This window comes from Pelobates fuscus, chromosome 10 (genome assembly GCF_036172605.1).
Source record: "Pelobates fuscus isolate aPelFus1 chromosome 10, aPelFus1.pri, whole genome shotgun sequence".
In the NCBI taxonomy this organism is placed as follows: Eukaryota; Metazoa; Chordata; class Amphibia; order Anura; family Pelobatidae; genus Pelobates; species Pelobates fuscus.
Genome location: NC_086326.1, coordinates 18,461,874 through 18,480,999, shown reverse-complemented (window position 1 = coordinate 18,480,999; position 19,126 = coordinate 18,461,874). Strand labels below are relative to the sequence as shown.

General features: G+C 37.6%; 1 protein-coding gene and 1 non-coding gene across 2 annotated transcripts in view; one reads left to right on the top strand and one right to left on the bottom strand.

Annotated features, from left to right (window-relative positions):
• The window catches only part of HPSE2 (heparanase 2 (inactive)), a 220,444-nt gene that overhangs the window by 171,411 nt on the left and 29,907 nt on the right, over positions 1-19,126 (bottom strand). The window lies entirely within an intron of this gene.
• LOC134575937 (U6 spliceosomal RNA) lies at positions 478-584 on the top strand. Its single transcript, XR_010085782.1, has one exon. It is a non-coding gene; the product is annotated as a U6 spliceosomal RNA (small nuclear RNA).

Genomic DNA, 19,126 nt, shown 5'->3' with positions numbered 1-19,126 from the left:
GCAAAATTGGAAGTGCTTCAAACTGGGGGGGGGGGGGGGTTAACCCTCTTTCGGATCAACCGTAAAAACAGAAGGGAGGAAGGCTGAACTTGATGGACGTAAGTCTCTTTTCAGCTATGTAACTAGTCCACTCAATGTAAGAGATGTAGAAATGCAGAATATTTTACTCATCTGTTGGGATTTATTTCACAAGAGGAAATGTTTAGCCTAAAGAATAAAACAACTTGCTCAGTCTATGTAATTACGTATCTACTTACCTGGATCATAACCTCTTCAAGCTGAGTCTGTTATCTGGGAGGTTTATCTCACTAGTGTATGAATGGTCCTGTATTTCTATACTTAAATGGACAATAGAGGCACCAAAGACGCTTGAACACAGCTGACGCTGCATCGTGCAAAATTATCCTGACATTTTTACATGCTGCCAAATGAATGATTTATCTAACATGCAAATCATCCATTAAATTGTGCATTTAGGTGCTCGCTTCGGCAGCACATATACTAAAATTGGAACGATACAGAGAAGATTAGCATGGCCCCTGCGCAAGGATGACACGCAAATTCGTGAAGCGTTCCATATTTTTATAAACTGGACATGGACGCGGGGGGGGGGGAAGGAAAGAAAAAGGGTACCCCTGACATAGAAGACGGGAACAGACAGCCACAACAGAGAACGACAACTCGCCCCTATCCCACAACAAGGGACTACCCTACAATATAAGACATGAGCATACGGGAAGCATAAATTCCACACTTCTGGGCCACGAGAAACACATAGTAACAAGAGGAGAATCCCATACTGCAGTAGCGCACAATAGGGCCACACAGAAGAGGGGCGGACGACTAGCTATCAAGCTTGTGGATTAGACAGTCCCCCAAAACAAGATACGACACACAAAGCTACAACCATCTCTCAAAACCAGCGGTGCAGGAGAAAGTAGCAAGCCTCGAAGAAAGTGATACGGAATAGCTACCCAATGTGTAAATTGCATAGCAATAGCACTTCAACAATGCTAACTAGACAGGTCTAGAAATGTACATATGGGAAGTTATTTGTTTCAATGTTTTACCATATCATTTTGACCAATTGGCTCTGTAACTAACGAACACAATACCATGTATGACTACTTAACTATGAAAGTAAAAATAAAGATTGTCAAAATAAAATAATTATGCATTTAGAGGGTATTTGACTCTCTTACAATCACTTGCTCAACTAGTTGCTCGATATAGTTTGACGTGTTTATACCATTACCTATCTAATAACAATGGATATCTTGAAGCTATGTCCCCATCTTTAACTTACATGCATTATAAATAGAGTACTGTAACTATGTCTTTTTTTTTTTATTGTAAGACCACGCATTGTGTTTCTTTGATTATATAACTCTTATCTGTTAACATTGATGGAGGGCACTGTCATACTATTGCCAATTTCATACTATGTGATGCTTTCATTATGTATTAACTGTATATTGCTTAAACTGTTATTCTTGTACTGACCTATTTCCTATAAAATAATAATAATGTATTTAGATTTGGATGTATTTAAATTTGGTTTAATCTGTCATCATTTGAGAGGTTAATAAGATATCTATTCAATAAACAGCAATTTGAGATGACTACAGAAACCTGACATGACAAAGTTCGAGAGTTGGAGATTTTTTTTTCAAAATCTGTGATTTTAGCATAATTTCAGCCGAAACAAAAGAAATGATTTGATCCAAACCCACATTTTATTTGCCAAGTTTCCTTCAGTGAATAAGCATTACCTGGTTATACAATAAGGAGTAACAATATCCTACAACCTACAAAAATGCAACATTTAAAAATGGGCACATCATATTTCCCATGGGAATTCCTATTTTTTTATTATTTTTTTTAAACTCTAAAATGCTTTACAATTCTGTAATACCAAGCAGGTAATGTAATTTAACAAAAATGTTCTAGAATGTTAATTGCAAAATATGTTCAATTGGATACTTTTCACAAGAATTCCCGTACGTGAAAAGCAGGTTCTCAAGAAGGTTTTTATTTAACTTAAAGATTTATGGCGAACTTTCTCAGAAAAGGTAACAATCATTAGATAAAAAAAGACAAACCTCCCACTGCTACATATAGTGCTTTTAAAATCCATAAATCTTCAATAATGTAAATGTGCTGGAACCAGTAGCAGGAAACTAACCTGTGATTTTAATTTGTTTTCTAGAGAAATGGCTAACCTAGTAGTGACCGCTTCCAGATTTATAGCATGAAATCCCACCACCTTGACCTCTTCTCTCCTAACAGGGAATGTGTATTCAATAAATGAGACAAGTGCTTTCCCCCTTCTCTTAGCATCACTAAGAGACAGGTTCTGCAAGCTGTCCATTAAGCTTACTGGAGACGGGGTGAGGATCCAGATATATAACAAAAATAAATTGTGCTGTTCAAGAAGCATTTTTAATCAAGTTCCAGGACATCGTGCTTAAAAGACATTTTTCTAATTAAAGCGCAATGGTTTCATAACCCTAGCCTAATTTTCCTTTATTTTGGTTAGTCTCCCCATGCACAAAAAGAAAATAAATACCAATGTTTAATCAGTAATCAGAGGACCTCACTAATCTTATTTGCTGTATTCCAGATTGACAGGAATCACACACCAGGGATTAGATTTTATAATGAATTTATAACACATGGTGTTGCATAAACCTGAAAGCAAAATCTAACTATGTCTTTTATTGGAGTTTGCAGGATAGATGTTCTTAAAATGTAAATCTTATATTTGTATGTCATATAAACATTTATATGCGCCTTTGTTCAAAGAGCGAATTAGTGCATAAAAACGGGGCTTGCTGTGTTTATGTGCTGTATAAATCAAATATAAATTGATTGCTATATTTATGTACTAGAAATGGATTAAATGTAATAATATAAATACTTAGAAAGAACAGCAAACCCCAAGACCCTCCCTTAAATTAGAGGAAAAGGATTACGGATGATGTCTCCATGCTCACTATATTTAGGAGCTTCTCGGAGAGAGAAAAATGTCACTAGTGAGGAAATGTTCTATGAATTATCTTTGTATTGGTTGGATGATCCACCCTGGTTAATAACAGGTAGGATTGTTATTGATGAAAAAACTTAGATAGAATCAATTCTTACTAATTAGCAATACGTGGAAAGTAGATGAGAAAGCATACGAAGTAACTGAAAGGGCAGGGTGACTTGGAAATAAAAAGGAGAGATTTAGTTGAACAAACCAGACATCTAGACCAGGGATAGGCAACCTTCAGCACTCCAGATGTTGTGGACTACATCCCCCATGATGCTCTCACACCAAGAATGCTGGCAAAGCATCAAAACATCAGGAGAGCCGAAGGTTGCCTATGCCTGATCTAGACCATGCTGAACAAACAAGTATTCGTAATGTTATAGTGTCCTGACACCTATTTAGCACCCCTCCATCCCTTGTGTGAGGGTTTGAAAGGTAAGTAATACTGACATTTCAGCTATCGCCACACCGGTCTCCACGATCAGTGCTCATGATCTCGGCCAATCCAATGTGTCGGAATAGGGAAGGCTAGTGTGCATGCTCGTTAAAAAACTGCATAGTGCCAATCAAATGGCGTCTATGAGACCATTTGACGCTTAGCGTAATTTAACTCGGCTACTATGGCTGTCTCCTGGTCCTGACAGTCATTAAAGGCATTTTAACTCTGCAGTTTAAACTTTGCCTTGCCTACAGAACAGCATTTTTTTGAAGTTGCAGAGTTAAACAGTCAGGGACATGGCACTCAGAGAGCTTTATTGATATGAAGTGGCCTGGGTCCCCATAGTGTCTCTTTAAAGCTCAGGGTATATTACAGCTACTTGGCTTAACCCCTTAAGGACCAAACTTCTGGAATAAAAGGGAATCATGACATGTCACACTTGTCATGTGTCCTTAAGGGATGTTAATGTGAATTTTTTTTAACAACTTTGCATACGACTTCTTCTTCATAAGCATGCACACAATCAGTAGCCCGTCAGGGCCACTATCATAGTTGTATAGTCATAAGCCAGTAAGAGGTGCAGATGAGCCTTGAGGCCTCCTTGGGGCACGCTAATGTTTGGTGGTCTGGTTAGTAGGCCCCTTATTGGACCTCAGTTATATATGATAAATTTGCAACAACAAAGTACAGACACAGCAATATTTAAACCCACTAACAAGGGGCTTTGATAAGTGTCTCTACAACATCCCCTGTTAGCGGATCAAAATGTTACCAGGTTATATCAGTTCTGTCTCTGTCAGGAAAGGCTCTATCTGGAGAGAGCCAATCCACAGACTGTGCATGACTGGTCCGGGGATCTCTTTATAGCTGAACACAACCCGTGTCACTAAACAGGGGGAATCACACTATGTAAAACCAATTCGCAACTGCAGTATAGCTGCTATCAGTTTGTTTCGCAGTTCCAATCATCCTATGAAATAATTGGAACTCGGCAATAAAATACTTTATGATAGGAAACTAGAGGATAAACTACATAAACCACTCCTGAACAGAGGATTATGGGATAAGATTCCTTCTGATTGGATCATCTCATCCTGCTCTTGGAAGGTTCTGCCTTCTACTTCACTCAGATGCAGTGAGGGGCACTTTCAGGGTAAGTTCCTTTTCTATTTTAAATTTTGTAATTTCAGGGTTTTTTCAATATTGTTCTTTTCCTGAATATTTTATTTAATATTTTATATAATTGCATACCAATACCTCTTAGATTGTATTTTATACTTGTACACATTTATGTTATTTATTTATTTTATCCTCACTATAACATATATTGAAAGTCTGTAAATAGACAGATAGACAGATATTTAGACAAAATAAGTCTTTATAGCACTTTGCATATTAATATCAGACTCTCCCCTACTCTCCAGTCCTTTAAGATGTCACTGAAGTCATCTTACAGCCTACTATCTTCCTGGGTGATGCGTTTCTCATTAAAATTGTCATCTTCAGTTCCCTTGCATCCATAGCTCAGTTCACTCTCTCCTTCCACTGTTAAGTTCTACATGCACCACTATTCCTAGTTTGTATCAGCATTAATCCCTCCTTATCTATCAATCCCTCCTTCCCTCTGACATGCATTCATCCTCTTCTGTTTCTTTACACCTTCCTCAAAGATTGTGACTTTGTTAAGCTGTTACTACAAATATAAATTATTATTTACAATTCATTTTTTTCACTGAATATAATAATCCATAATTTTTTAAGAATATCTATAGAATCTTAAAAAATAACCTCATGATTGGTCTTGTAAGAACCTTACCTTTGCTTGGGGTGAAATCTCCTTTATTCAAGTCTCAAATTCTTCACATTTTGTCTCTTTTAATGCTCTGCATTTCTTGTTGTGAAACATCTTCATTCTATAACCTTAAAGCACTGCCGAATATGTTTGTGCTATATGAATACTAATAATATTAATAGCTAAGTCCTTGTCGTTGTCTTCTAATTTTTTTTTAAATGTTTATCAAATACTAACAGTTTTTTCAAAAACGTTTTCTATCCGCAAGACGAGAGAAACTCACTCTTACAATAGAATTCCTACCATAACATGATTCATTGTTTTTCTTTCTCTTATTTTACACTCAATGAGAATGGCCTTATGGTTTTAATAAATGATACTGCTGAGTTCAATGGTAGAGCGTAATTTAATTGAATCCAAAAGAATATTAATGCCAGCTTCTAGAGGAATTTTATCTTTGTTTTGAGTCATCAGAAAGGAATAGAAAGACAAACTACACCAGTGGGGGTCAGACAAATGCAAAAAAATTAAGACTAAAAGTAACAGTATTGAAAATCACTATTTGCATAATATTAGACGTCATTTTTAGAGCAATCACAAAGTGTTTTTAAATGGATTTTTTTTTTTTTTTTTTTGATTTTGAGGTTGGAGATATGGTATATCCTAATCTGTTAATTTATTAAAAACAGACTACTGTACGCTAGGATACAGAATCGTCAACACAAAATTGTCCTGACTGATTAAGCTTTAAACGGTTGAAAATAATTGTATAACTTAATAAGAGGTCATTCCAGAAGGTATATATATTTTGTGACAACCCATTTTATAAGATGTTATTATTTTATTTTAATGCTTACTATGGTCTATTGCAGGCTTCCTCAAACTCCGGCCCTCTAGATGTTGCTGAACTACAACTCCCATGACTCTCAGCCTACCTATCTATTTCATTCATAGAATCATGGGAGTTGTAGTTCAGCAACATCTGGAGGGCCGGAGTTTGAGAAAGCCTGGTCTATTGATCTAGCATACGGTGAAAGTGTTTCTTCTAAAATGTACATATCAGATTGGCACTACGAAGCTTTTTACATGGATGTATTGGCCCTTTTTAGCATAAGCCAACCTCCTGTACAATTGGTAATATTGAAATAAAAACAGTCGATGGCAAAAGTGTAATGAGGCAGACGTACCAGAGTTTCTAAGGGTCAAACTAACTTTTTTGAATAATTTTGGCTGTACATACGTGTGAGAAAAAAAAATAACTTTCCATTCTCCGTAACCGCCTAAATAATTCCATAACATGTGAAGGACTTTTTAATAAGGCGGATTGCAAATATAGCAACATCGTAATCTAGTACGGGTTAAAAAAAGACTTTTTTACCTTTCACATATCCCTCATTATGTTGTTGATCAAAAAGAAGTCAAAACCTCACATTGAAGCAATTTCCAATTTTGCCTCAAAAAGAAAAACTAATCCTTTCTCTTCAAAATGGCATTCTTAATCCGCCCTGGATCAACAACAAACAAGCTCTTATTTTTTTAACCCCTCCTCCGCCATGTAGAATATAAACACGGGATAAAGCTGCTATTCTGTGTGAAGATTTCTATAAAATAAAAGTAAAAAATTACAATAATGTACATTTACACAATTTTACTATTTTTCATTTATAAATTCACTGTTAAACAGAAATTTTGGTAAGGGGAAGTGATAAATGTCTGATGGTAAGTATCCTTTTTCATGTGGAGTTTCATTCTGGAATGTTAGGATAGATATGAAAATTTATTTTTTGGCATATACAGATGATGGGACACATGTTGTCACATATACATGGTTGAATGTGGGGATTGCTGTTTTCTAAAAATAATGTACATGGTAATCTATGAAACATCTCAAATATCCATTGGATTAACAAGCTGTTAATCCTGAATTTTTATTAAGTATATCTACAGAATCTTATAAAATCACCGATTTTTTGTTCATATGAGAACCTTTTACTTGAGGTGAAATCTCCTTTCTTCAAGTCTCAAATGTTAACGTCTTGATGTCAGGCTATTACAGTGCCCCAACATGCAATTCTAGAACAGCACAGAGAAAGAGTAAGATATTACCAGTCTTTGGCGGTGGTCAGGCGTAACATATGAAACAGGTGGAATGATCAAGAAGTAAGTCGAGTTCAAGGGAGAACAGAATAACAACAGAGTAGATAAACAAAACAAGATTGGGATTTGAGAAATCAGAATAGTCAGAATACAAGCCAAACTTTATAACCAGAATATTTAAGACACCAACGAATGATGCAGGACACCAATGAACGCACTCTCGGGTTACTAGAGACCACCACAGGGCACAGATCTCATGTTGGAGTGACTACATGTAGTCCTGGCATCATGCCTTATTAGAGTGATGCCAAAACCTGAATTTGGCACTGTTACCAAAATGATGCCATTACTGTGTAATTTCAGGTATAAGAGTGACCATGGCACACAGCATACTTTTTACGATGCTGGAACTGAGCAGAACATCTCCCATCAAAGAGGTCACCTGGATAATGCATGGTGTCACATTGTAGCAAAATTACTTTGACACTTGCCCTATGTACAGTCCTGCTAAAGAACATGCTACTGGAGAGCTATGTGTCTGCCTATGAATATAGTTGCATAGGGCTATTATTCTCTCAGAGGTATTTTGACTAATGTAAACACATTTTGCTAGCTTTTCTTCACAACTAAAACCAATTTCCTAGTTTTGTGGTTCACTGCATTTCGTTGCCTTTTCTGTCTTTGATCACTCCAAAGTGCTCGCCTTCAAGACTTCTCGAGGGCTGCACCATTCCTGTGGAACTCACTTTCCTCCTCTGTTAGATGCTCACCCAGTCTCCACTCCTTCAAAAATCATTAAAAACCCACTTCTTCATAAAAGCGTGTCAATTGAACTGTTAATAGCTCCCGAATGATTCCTCTCTTGCAACTGTAAGTCTAATAATATCCTTACCATTTGTGTCACTTTACCCCACTCCCTCTAGCATGTAAGCTCATTGAGCAGGGCCCTCAATCCCTCTGTTACTCTGTCACTATACCCCACTCCCTCTAGCATGTAAGCTCATTGAGCAGGGCCCTCAATCCCTCTGTTCCTGTGTGTCCAACTTGTCTGGTTACAACTACATGTCTGTTCGTCCACCCACCGTAAAGCGCTGCGGAATTAGTTGGCACTATATAAATAATAACATAATAATAATAATCAGTGGCTCACAACAAATGCAATGCATTTCTTTGGATATAATGCATGAAACTTAGTGGTCCGCGGTAGGTGCAGAAAATGGACACCCAATATAGGACAAGCACCTGTATAGCTATGTGTGTTAGTAGTTTTATTAGATATCTATTTATATAAATAAATGTGGGTTTATAGTTTGAGGCTAACGTTCAATAGGTGGTTACTCTACCTAATAGAAAATACAGCCCTAAATAAACCCTATTGAATGTTTTGAACTTTTTTTAATTATTTTTTTTATTTTCATGCAAAGAACCATTTAATCCCATTATGCTATGCCTCTCAATCCCATTATGCTATGCCTCTCAATCTCTGCATGACTTTTTTACATCTCTGTAATAATTGACATGAGTATTGCTTGTGTCAGGGCTGCAATTGATTATCAATCAGTATACTTTTTAACATCAGATTGCCCTAAAATTGAAACCTGAGAGAGCCGATTAAACATGGAAGTTGCCGAGTGCAGACCATTGCTAATGGCGGTTTTATTATTTCAATAGTAACGATACTAGGAAGATACGATCTATCATTAAGTAAAAATAAATAAACTGTCAGGCATTGATGCAATTTTATTTCTCTCATTGTAACAGTTTTTAATTAAGAATGAATTAATTTATGCAATGATTTGTTATCCCAACTAATAAAAAAAAAAAAAAAACTATGAAAATGTACAAGTGAATCTAAGCTAGTAGCTTGGAGTGTGCTAAAAAAAAAAAACAAGTTAATTACATCTGCATTTTGTTTTGTTTTTTGCATGACAACACAATGACTTCCTGTTAGTTGCCCTTCAAATTTGAAGGTTACGGGAAATAGATTTAAACACGTGTAATATCAGCAATCAATTTGAAGGAGCACATGTTTCTTGCGGTAAATGGTGAAATTTGGATACAATCTGTTAGCTGCTTTGTAAGTCATGTGATACATCGTAATGACAGATGAAAGAAGGGGTCAGATTTACTAGGTGTTGAAGAGGTGTCATCAGTGGGGCAACATATTACTTCAAGATGTGTTTTAAAGCCCAATCCAGGCAACTATATCTCAGTTTCAACAATTCTCTATTTTTGAACAGGCGTTTGTTCAGTTGTACCAGACAATACAAGACCATTCTTTTCCTAAAATAAATCTTTCTCTTTTGTTTTGCAGTTATGCATAGACCCCATCTCCTTTCACTGATTGCTGGACTGCTGCTCAACTCAATCGGGGGCAAGAGTCCACTTTTGTGAGATCATGTGAGAAAGACTGTGTTTTCTACACCCGACATGACAATGCTACTGGGTAATGAATAAAAAATGACTCAAATAGCGTTACCAATATCCCATTTAAAATTAACAGTTCTCTAACATTTGACCTCTGCTTCATTATTTCGATACTTAAACCAGTTGTATATTTTAATTTCTTGTCACAGGACATCATACTACATTTCACTACAGTCTGACGTGTTTTGTAGCAGTGTGACTTTCTGTTGTTTAGTTATATCTACAAAATTGTGTAAAATATATATTGTATTAATTATCCACAGACTACAGGTGGAAGGGGTTTTCAATCACAATTTTTTGCCCACCATAACCTTTTTGGTTTTTGCTTCCCAAGTACCACCAAGCCTCAATAGCAAACCAGTAACCAACCTCGTGCTGATGATTTCAATTAACAATGTAACAGCTGTCCATGAGTGGTTCACTGGCTTTGCATCTTTCCCCAAGTTGTGTTTCAAAGCTGTTGTATACAGCAAACACAGACTCAAATAAATCCATGTTTAAAATGGATTGAGGCAAACATGTGATTCTTTGGTAAACTAATTTGCATGTGCCCACCCAGAATCCTTTGAGGTGGTAACACAACTGCAAATTTGTGATTTCTGTGGGAAAAGCAAGTCTTATAGCTTGACTGGTGTGCAGATTTTTGTTTAACATTGTATTAACTATATATATATATTCTAGATTTTCTCCGATAATAGATTACGTTTTATTTTATTTTTAAATCTACTTACCGTAGTTTTTTTTTCATGAATAGTCAGAAGAAAGTAAGATAAATATAACTTCCAGGGCAACCTTCATTCTATATTTTACTCACAAAACCATGTTAAAAAAAAAAAAAAAAATTATTCTAACATCAACTAGTTAATAAAATGCAGCCAAGAAGTGCAAAATTAATATAAATAACATTGTACTTAGTACTGGCTTAGATTCTCTTTATAGTATAATTCATGGTCATACTAATTAATATTTGAACACATATATGTTATATGTAAAAAACATTTCTGGGGAAACGTTTTTGGGCGTCTATGCAAAATCCATATTTTTTTCGGCATCACAAGTGCAATACATTATATTGGATTAGTTGGCCTGAAAAGATTAGATCTTCCTTATGAACTCGTTTATTATCACGCTAATTTCAATATAAACATATCAGTATGTGTAAAGAGAGTTCTGGAGCAATATTCTAGAGGTGGAGCCAATGGAATGTTGCCGCTGATTGTTACAATCATAGAACCTTGCTCTAGAATTCCTCTTCTCACAAACCAACGAATGTGTCCATACTCCGTGATTCACTCACACCCCCGTCTTTATGATGAAAAGGAGAATTAAGAAAACACGTGCAGCACAAAAAAGGGGAAAAATCATCATGTGTTACTTTCCAACAGGTGCATTCTATTAACTTAGGTGACTCACAACTCACAAAATGTTTTTACTATTTTTAAGTGCACTAAAATCTTCCAGATAGCGGGAATTTAGGATGTGTGTTCTTGAAGTTTATACCTTATAAAACAGCTGCATCCCTGCCACATTGGGGAGTTGTGGTTTTCTTTTGTGAAAATATCATGCAAAAGTACAATGGTTAGCAGGGAAGGGGCCTACGTTTTGGTTTGTGTAGAAACACAACTTTTCCATCCCCTCTAAATTGGTCAAATCCTTTAAGAATTACAGAGCTAAATCCTAGGATTTGCAGGCACTCTTAAAATGTTGAACTTTGGAAAAAACTCAAAACAGCAATCAGCTTTTCTGGAGCTTGGTAATACGGAGCTGTCAAAACAAAGGTATTACAATTGGTATGGTGTTAGATTTATGAAATGGATTCATGAGTATGGAGGACAGATGGCCTGTTAGTGTAAAGTAATTTATTGAGTAAATAAAGTGGAGACTTTTCTACAACTCACTTGTCTCTTATTAGTAAAGATAACAGATAAAAACTGCACTGTTTCCACAAATAATATATATCATTCCAGATTCCATCTACAAACAGATTATGCAAAGGAATATTAAAGCATAATGTAATTCTATGTTAGCATAAATATATTTTTAACATAATGGCAAATCTATAAGTATGCAATATTTCATTCCTTGAATCAAAGGTGTGCAAAATACAGATTAAGAAACAGTGCACACAAATAGTATACAGCTTTCAATGTTAGAGGGCTACTTAAACCACCTATCTCAGCAAACAAATATAGGTATTCAGTTCCACCATACAGTCATATTGTGTTAAGCCCACTACTACAGAATCCCAATATCTGTGGGTCCTACACTATTCATTTTAACAAGGGATGCTAACTGCAGTATTTACTGTTTAACCCCTTAAGGACAAAACTTCTGGAATAAAGGGAATCATGACATGTCACACATGTCATGTGTCCTTAAGGGGTTAAATGTATGCTTTCCTGTGGACACCTCCAAAGGGGCACCTATAGTGGAGGGTAGGGATGCTCAACCTAAAAGGAATCTGGTCTGGATTCCAAATATACATAGAAATAAGGGTAATTGGTGTGACCCTAATTCTCCTTTTTTCTTTGTATCAAGATGTAATGACCTTGATTCTGGCTATCCGTAGAATGTGGTGTGTCTGGCAGTTCTCAATCACAAAGTACATCCATCAACGCGTTTCTGGATCTTATGGACACTCAAGCTCACATTTAAAGTAATCCAAAATGGAAGAGTATTCATTCCAGACCATCTTTATATGCTGACATAGCATAAAAAGCAATGCACTGCTAAAACACTGCACTAATGTATGACCAGATTAAAGCAAATTTGATTAAGCGAGGTCAGCTGATTGACACAATATTATTCGGATATGTTCTGAGTGGTGCTTGTTTCAATAATATTATATAGAATCTAGTTCTGCCTATCATTCCAAATTAGCACCCCAGACCATGTAGAAGACTCCCTCGTAGGGCAGTAAGTACGTATGTCTGCATTGGTTTATTGCTGATTCTAATCACATACACAGAATTGGAAGATCATTTTTGGGTATTCCCATTGCATATACACACAAGTACACATGCACACTAAGCCTCTCACTCAGTTACTCAATGATATCAGAGAATGTACCAGGGAGAGTATTTGAGCATTATTCCCATGTACAATGATGTTCAAGATCCAGTATCCCTTACCCCACCCACTGAAGCAATCAGAATTTTTTTTTTTTTTTACCAACCCCAGGATTAGAAAAAACAAAACGGTATACATGATGCTTCTTTAAATTAAATGTAAGTTCATAATGTACTGTTCTATTTTGAAGCAGAGTTTGTTTTATCTTGAACTGAATTGAACTCGCTAACATTCCGGCTGTTTGATCAGAAATTCCACATTTTTAAATTGCATGAGGTCAAACATTTCTTCTAAATGTGTTTACTGGTTTTAGATCAGACTGTATTTTGATTGAGGGAAATATACAACAGTCTTGATGTCGCTATAGCTGATAGATCATTACTTGCAAGCTGGAGGTTATGACATATTCACAATATGCATGATGTACTGTGCTGTAAATAGGATAAATAGAAGGCATATGTACACTCAGATTAGTTTGAATTTGAAACATTTCTACACTTGCATTATGCAATGAATGATGTCTAGGTCACTCACTGATTAATAACATCAAAAGCCTAAAATATATATTTTTTTAATTGGATCTGCATTGAATCTAACATTACACATTTAGTTGTTTCTTCATCATCATTGTAAAAGCAGTGTTTTATGTTACTATTTTACTTTTCCATATTTTTGATTATGCTAATTAGCTTTTTTATTGATTTATATTCTACTTTTTATAAAGTGTTACTGTAGGCATTAGCTGACTGTAGTGGATATAGTATAGGGATTCTTTGACTAAGGTCCTTAGAAACCTTTTCAAGGGGATTCAGTGATACCTATTACCCACCTCCATCGCCTCTAACATCATAATGAGTAAATTCACTGCCTCCCTAACTGTACAAATATCCTCCTGAGACCCAGCCCATTGACTTGTGTCCTCTGTACTGGACATTTCATCCACATGTATCTCATTTTATTCTTTTGAGCTAGTCTATCATTCCCTGCTGTATTGTAAAGAGGATATCCTGGGCTTTCCAGTGATATGTCATGTGATAGGCTGGGATTCTGGGAACGTCCTCTTCCTTTTCATCAGAAATGGATGGCGTCTTGGAAGGCAATTTTTTCCTCGGGTCCCAGGAGGATATAATGCTAGCAGTTTTATTTATTGATTTTTAATCTATGTGTATCCATATGCTCACAGTTGACATGATGGAACATAAAAACCATAAAAACCTGAAAACAATATTTTCTCTCATACATGTTGTGAGAACTAAAAGAGAGTTGTGCGATCCCGCTACGTAGCTGATATTTCAAAATATCCACATTTAATCTATATGCAATCTATTCCGCATATGAGGAAACCAGTAATGACCAATAGTGAGCGTAAATGCCACTGAAAATTGGGACAAGCTATATTTAATGTCCTCGCCACAGATTACTGAGCCAGTAACTATTGGGGTATGATCTGACTAGTCACTAGAGATGTCCCGAACGGTTCGCTGGCGAATAGTTCCTGGCGAACATAGCTTGTTCGCGTTCGCCACGGATGGCGAACTTATGCGATGTTCGGTCCGCCCCCTATTCGTCATCATTGAGTAAACTTTGACCCTGTACCTCACAGTCAGCAGACACATTCCAGCCAATCTGCAGCAGACCCTCCCTCCTAGACCCTCCCACCTCCTGGACAGCATCCATTTTAGATTCATTCGGAAGCTGCATTCTTTTTTTTTTTTGTATTATTATTATTTTTTTGTATTTTTATTTTTTTTAGACAGAAGTGTGTTACATTTGAGCATGCTAGGCTGAACTTGCGTATATCATGGCTAGTTGCACTGAGGGTATGAGTATATAGCAGTACATTGTTGTGAAAGATGGCGGTCATGTTTAGGGTGTAGCTTGCACATTATCAACTGTGTATTTATATCAGCAGCTCCACTAGTTATAAATCAAGTGTGAGTCGCCCCATGAGATGAGACTAGTGAATAACATAATACATGAACGGTTAAGGTAAAGGCATGTAAGGAACTACGACAATAAACTCTTTAGGAGGTGAAATAATGACATGTTTAAACGCTTGCTACTTTACGATTAGTTAATGTGCAGAGAGCAGTTCATGTGATCAAAGACATGGTGTGGAGGATCGGCTATAGTGGGACATGCTTGGCAGGCTGCTGTTTACTGCTTGTGCTCATCCGATCCCTTCTGGGCGCCAGGTGCAGACCCTGGGAGCCCCTGATACCTGGAACAACAAAGGCAAGTCTCTGGCTGAGTGCCGGGTTCGTGGCTTGAGGTGGTGGAAGCTTGTTTTGTCGGGTGGTCGGATCTGTCCCGGTGGTGCTTCACGTCCGGTGCGGGATTGTGGTGGCTTAAGGTGGAGGCGAGTGCTTGACGTGGGGCAGGCTCTGCATTTCTGTTTGTGCCTCCGGTCCCGTCTTCGACGCCTTTTGCGTTGGTGGATTTTAATGGGGACTGCTTCGCTTAGCTGTGGTGGAGCTTGTTTGGGCTGTGGTGGAGCTTGTTGGGGCTTCCTGCTTGTTGTTTGCTTCCAAAATTGATTAAAGAGTCTGTCCAGCTTAGACTCAATATCCTGCCATGCTTTGCTGGTACCAGGAGGACATGCGGCTGCCGCCATATTGGGAGAGTCGCAGATGAGTATGTCAGCCTGGGCGGCTGTGCTCTGTGCGTCCATTAGCTCCAGACAGCCTCTCAGGGGTGGACCGGGTTAACCCCCACCGGTCCGAAGGGGGGGGGGTAATGGAGCTCCTTCTGAGAAGTAGCTGCTCCTGGGCATCCCAGGATCGGGAGATCGGCTGCCTCTCCCACCCAGTGAGCACCAGAACACACTTGCCACTCAGGTAAGTAAGACTCTGTCGAGTTGCTGACCGCTATTAGGAGCAACATTGCTGGGTCATCCCCTTCTGGGGTGAAATTTGCTTGTTGATAGCTGCTTAAAGTGAGATATTGAGGGAGCTCACACGAAGTGTGTCTTTCCTCCATGACAGCTAGGCCCTGCCCCCGGAAGCTGCATTCTTAGTGAGAGGAGGGACAGTGTAGCTGCTGCTGATTTAATAGGGATATCGATAGCTAGGCTAGTGTATTCAGTATCCACTACAGTCCTGAAGGACTCATATGATCTCTGCTGTAAGGACAGCACCCCAAAAAGCCCTTTTTAGGGCTAGAACATCAGTCCGCTTTTTTTTTTTTCCTGTGTAATCTAATTGCAGTTGCCTGCCTGCCAGCGTGTGTGTCAGGCTCACAGCGTATACTGTGCCCACTTGGTGTCACAATACTGGTGTCACAATAGCTTGCATTTAAAAAAAAATAAAAAAACTTTTTTGACTGTAATATAATAGCAGTCCGTTTCCTTCACACGTGTGCGTTTCAGGGCCTGCCAGGGCACAGTGTCACACCAGTGCAACTCATATCTGGTGTAACAGTAGTGTACATTAAAAAAAAAACTAGAAATTTGACTGTGAAATAATAGCAGTCAGTTTCCTGCACACGTGTGCGTTTCAGGGCCTGCCAGGGCACAGTGTCACACCAGTGCAACTCATATCTGGTGTAACAGTAGTGTACATTTAAAAAAAAAAATACAGGGGGCTTGTTGTCACCTTTCGGGGACCCTTGGTGTTGTACGTGGCTGGGTGGAGGAAGAGACCTTCAATGACATCAGTGAGGACAAGGAACGGGACATGGCTAGCTTGGTATCCAACCTTGTGCAAATAGGGGGTTTGCGGTTGTGCAAATTGACTATTTGCGGTTGTTTGCGGTGCGTTAAACGGGGAGTTTGGTCTGTCACTGTGAAGCGGGCGTAACCCTTACACTACCTGATCGATACAACATCATACCTGATGTTTTAAAGCACGTTATTCCAAACAATTTAGGAATGTTAGGTGATTTACGTGACTCTGCATCAACTATGTAATTTTCCATGGGAGTTTTTGCCATGGATCCCCCTCTGGCATGCCACAGTCCAGGTGTTAGTCTCCTTGAAACAACTTTTCCATCACTATTGTGGCCAGAAAGAGTCCCTATGGGTTTTAAAATTTGCCTGCCTGTTGAAGTCTATGGCGGTTCGTCCGGTTCGCCTGTTCACGAACATTTGCGGAAATTCGCGTTCGCCATTCGCGAACGGAAAATTTTATGTTCACGACATCTCTACTAGTCACACATAAGGCGTTTCACTTATTCATAAAATACTCCTAGGCGTGAGTACTTATATATGCATGTAAATATAAACAGTCAAAAATCAATACTCTATTAGGAATTTAGACTCATAGATGCTATTAGCTGCCTGAAAAACTTGCAATTTATGGAAGTGCCAATGTACTTAGGGGTCATATTATTTTTTTCTTTAAAAAAACATTAAAAAAAATGTAAATGCTTTATAAAAAGATAATTTGGAATAGTTTCAAACTGTGACAATCCAATCCTACCAACATAAAATTACCCTTTTCAAGAATTAGTTATAATAATGTTACCTCATTTTAAATTATGCCTCAATAAAGTATGTTTTCTATAATATTTTTCACAAGAATGATGCACAGGTACATTTACACTTACTGAAAATTAGTATTATTTATATAGTAAGTTTTATAGGTGGGTAAATACCACCTTTCCAGTATTGTTAGTTTAACCACATATTGCTCTTTCCATTGACGGTTCCATCTGGTGTATATTACTTATGTGTAACACTGTATCCAGCATTGGCAAACTTCAGCAGTTATGGACATCCAGTGGGTCATCTACTTGGTCAGTAAGGAACGTGATGTTAAACTGCAATTCAGACACTTTCTGGCCAGAGTTCTAAGCAGTTTTTTTTAAGTAGAAAGTTTGAAATCACTAACTGTTATATTAGAATAAAATAATGAAAAGCAATTTCTACATATGCAACACACGGATCCACAAAATCAAAATAACTTCACAGATTGTAGGTGAACTACAACTACTAATATATGAAAGAAAAAGATGTTCCTCTGAAACTGAACCTCTGATGAACACGTGGCACTTAAATTAAGGAAAGGCAAATTGTCCATGCATGCTAAATAAATTAACGTGGAAAATTTAAGCAAAGCTTTGACTTGGATCAAACTTTGTGCTGACATTTTGAAGACAAGCAGCCAAACTATTTAGGCTGTACTTAGAATTCAGGAGTTTCCAGGACTGCTTAGTGCAGAAGATTTCATTGTGGCAAAGTCAGCATTTAGGTAGGGGTACAAAAGAGGAAAGAAACTGTTTTGCTTAAACAGTATCTAAAAAAATAGAAAATTAAATTCAAAATGTTATTTCTGTCTTTAACGTTGATTTCCATTCTGTAGCTCTGTTACTATGTGGTCTCGATCCATTACATAGTCATACCAACAAGTAAAATAAAAGTAATAAGATCTACCTTGGCGCTGTGCGGGTAAGTAATAGCTCAGGAAAAAATAATTTTCAAAATTGGGCTCATTTCTTTATTATGGAGAAATTGTTGTTTGGCAAGCATTGTGTCCAATCCATTCCACTTGCATTTCACACTTGAGTATTGTTTAACTCTCTTTACACAATCCCACATTTAGCAGCAATTTAATTAAATTTATTTTTTTGTACTTAAACGTCAATCGTAGACTCTCTATTAAGGCACTCAGACATGGACAATGTAACATTCATTATATTTCCCATATTACTTTTACTTTAAAGTATAACTCAAAGCCCCATGACTTCTTTAATCTGCTCCAGCCTTGGTCGATGGGACATTATTTGCTAGGTGGTTGGCTAATGTGAATTCTGTGCATATTAAACATCAGACATCAGCATGCACATCACCCAATGGCAGCACGGCCTCTCCCTCCATGCTGCCCCTGTCTTGCTCTCTCTTCACCCTCCATAACATCATTTCCCTCCAGTGGTGGGGAATAGTTTTAGTGGAGGATGATCAGGCTGCAGGGGAAACTTGGCCTCAGTGCTAGAACGGAAGTTAGTTATAACCAGGTTATAGAACACTTTAATTTCATAAGTCATGTACCGAAGGAACATCCAGTTCCCTTGGCATAAAAATTGCCAAATTACAGTTCACACACTGGCTGGCTTAGTTATCTATTCATAACCTTCTGAAGTCTTCTCCCATATCAGAAATATTTAGCGGAACTTCACATTAATTCAAAGGTGAAATGACAAAATTTGAATGAAGGCAAATTTAAGACCTTGGCACGTGAAGGAGATTTGCTTTGTTTGATGCGATTCATCTCCCCCCTCCCCCCCAAAAAAAAAAATACATTTAAGGTTTAATCCATGTGGTGCTTCGGTT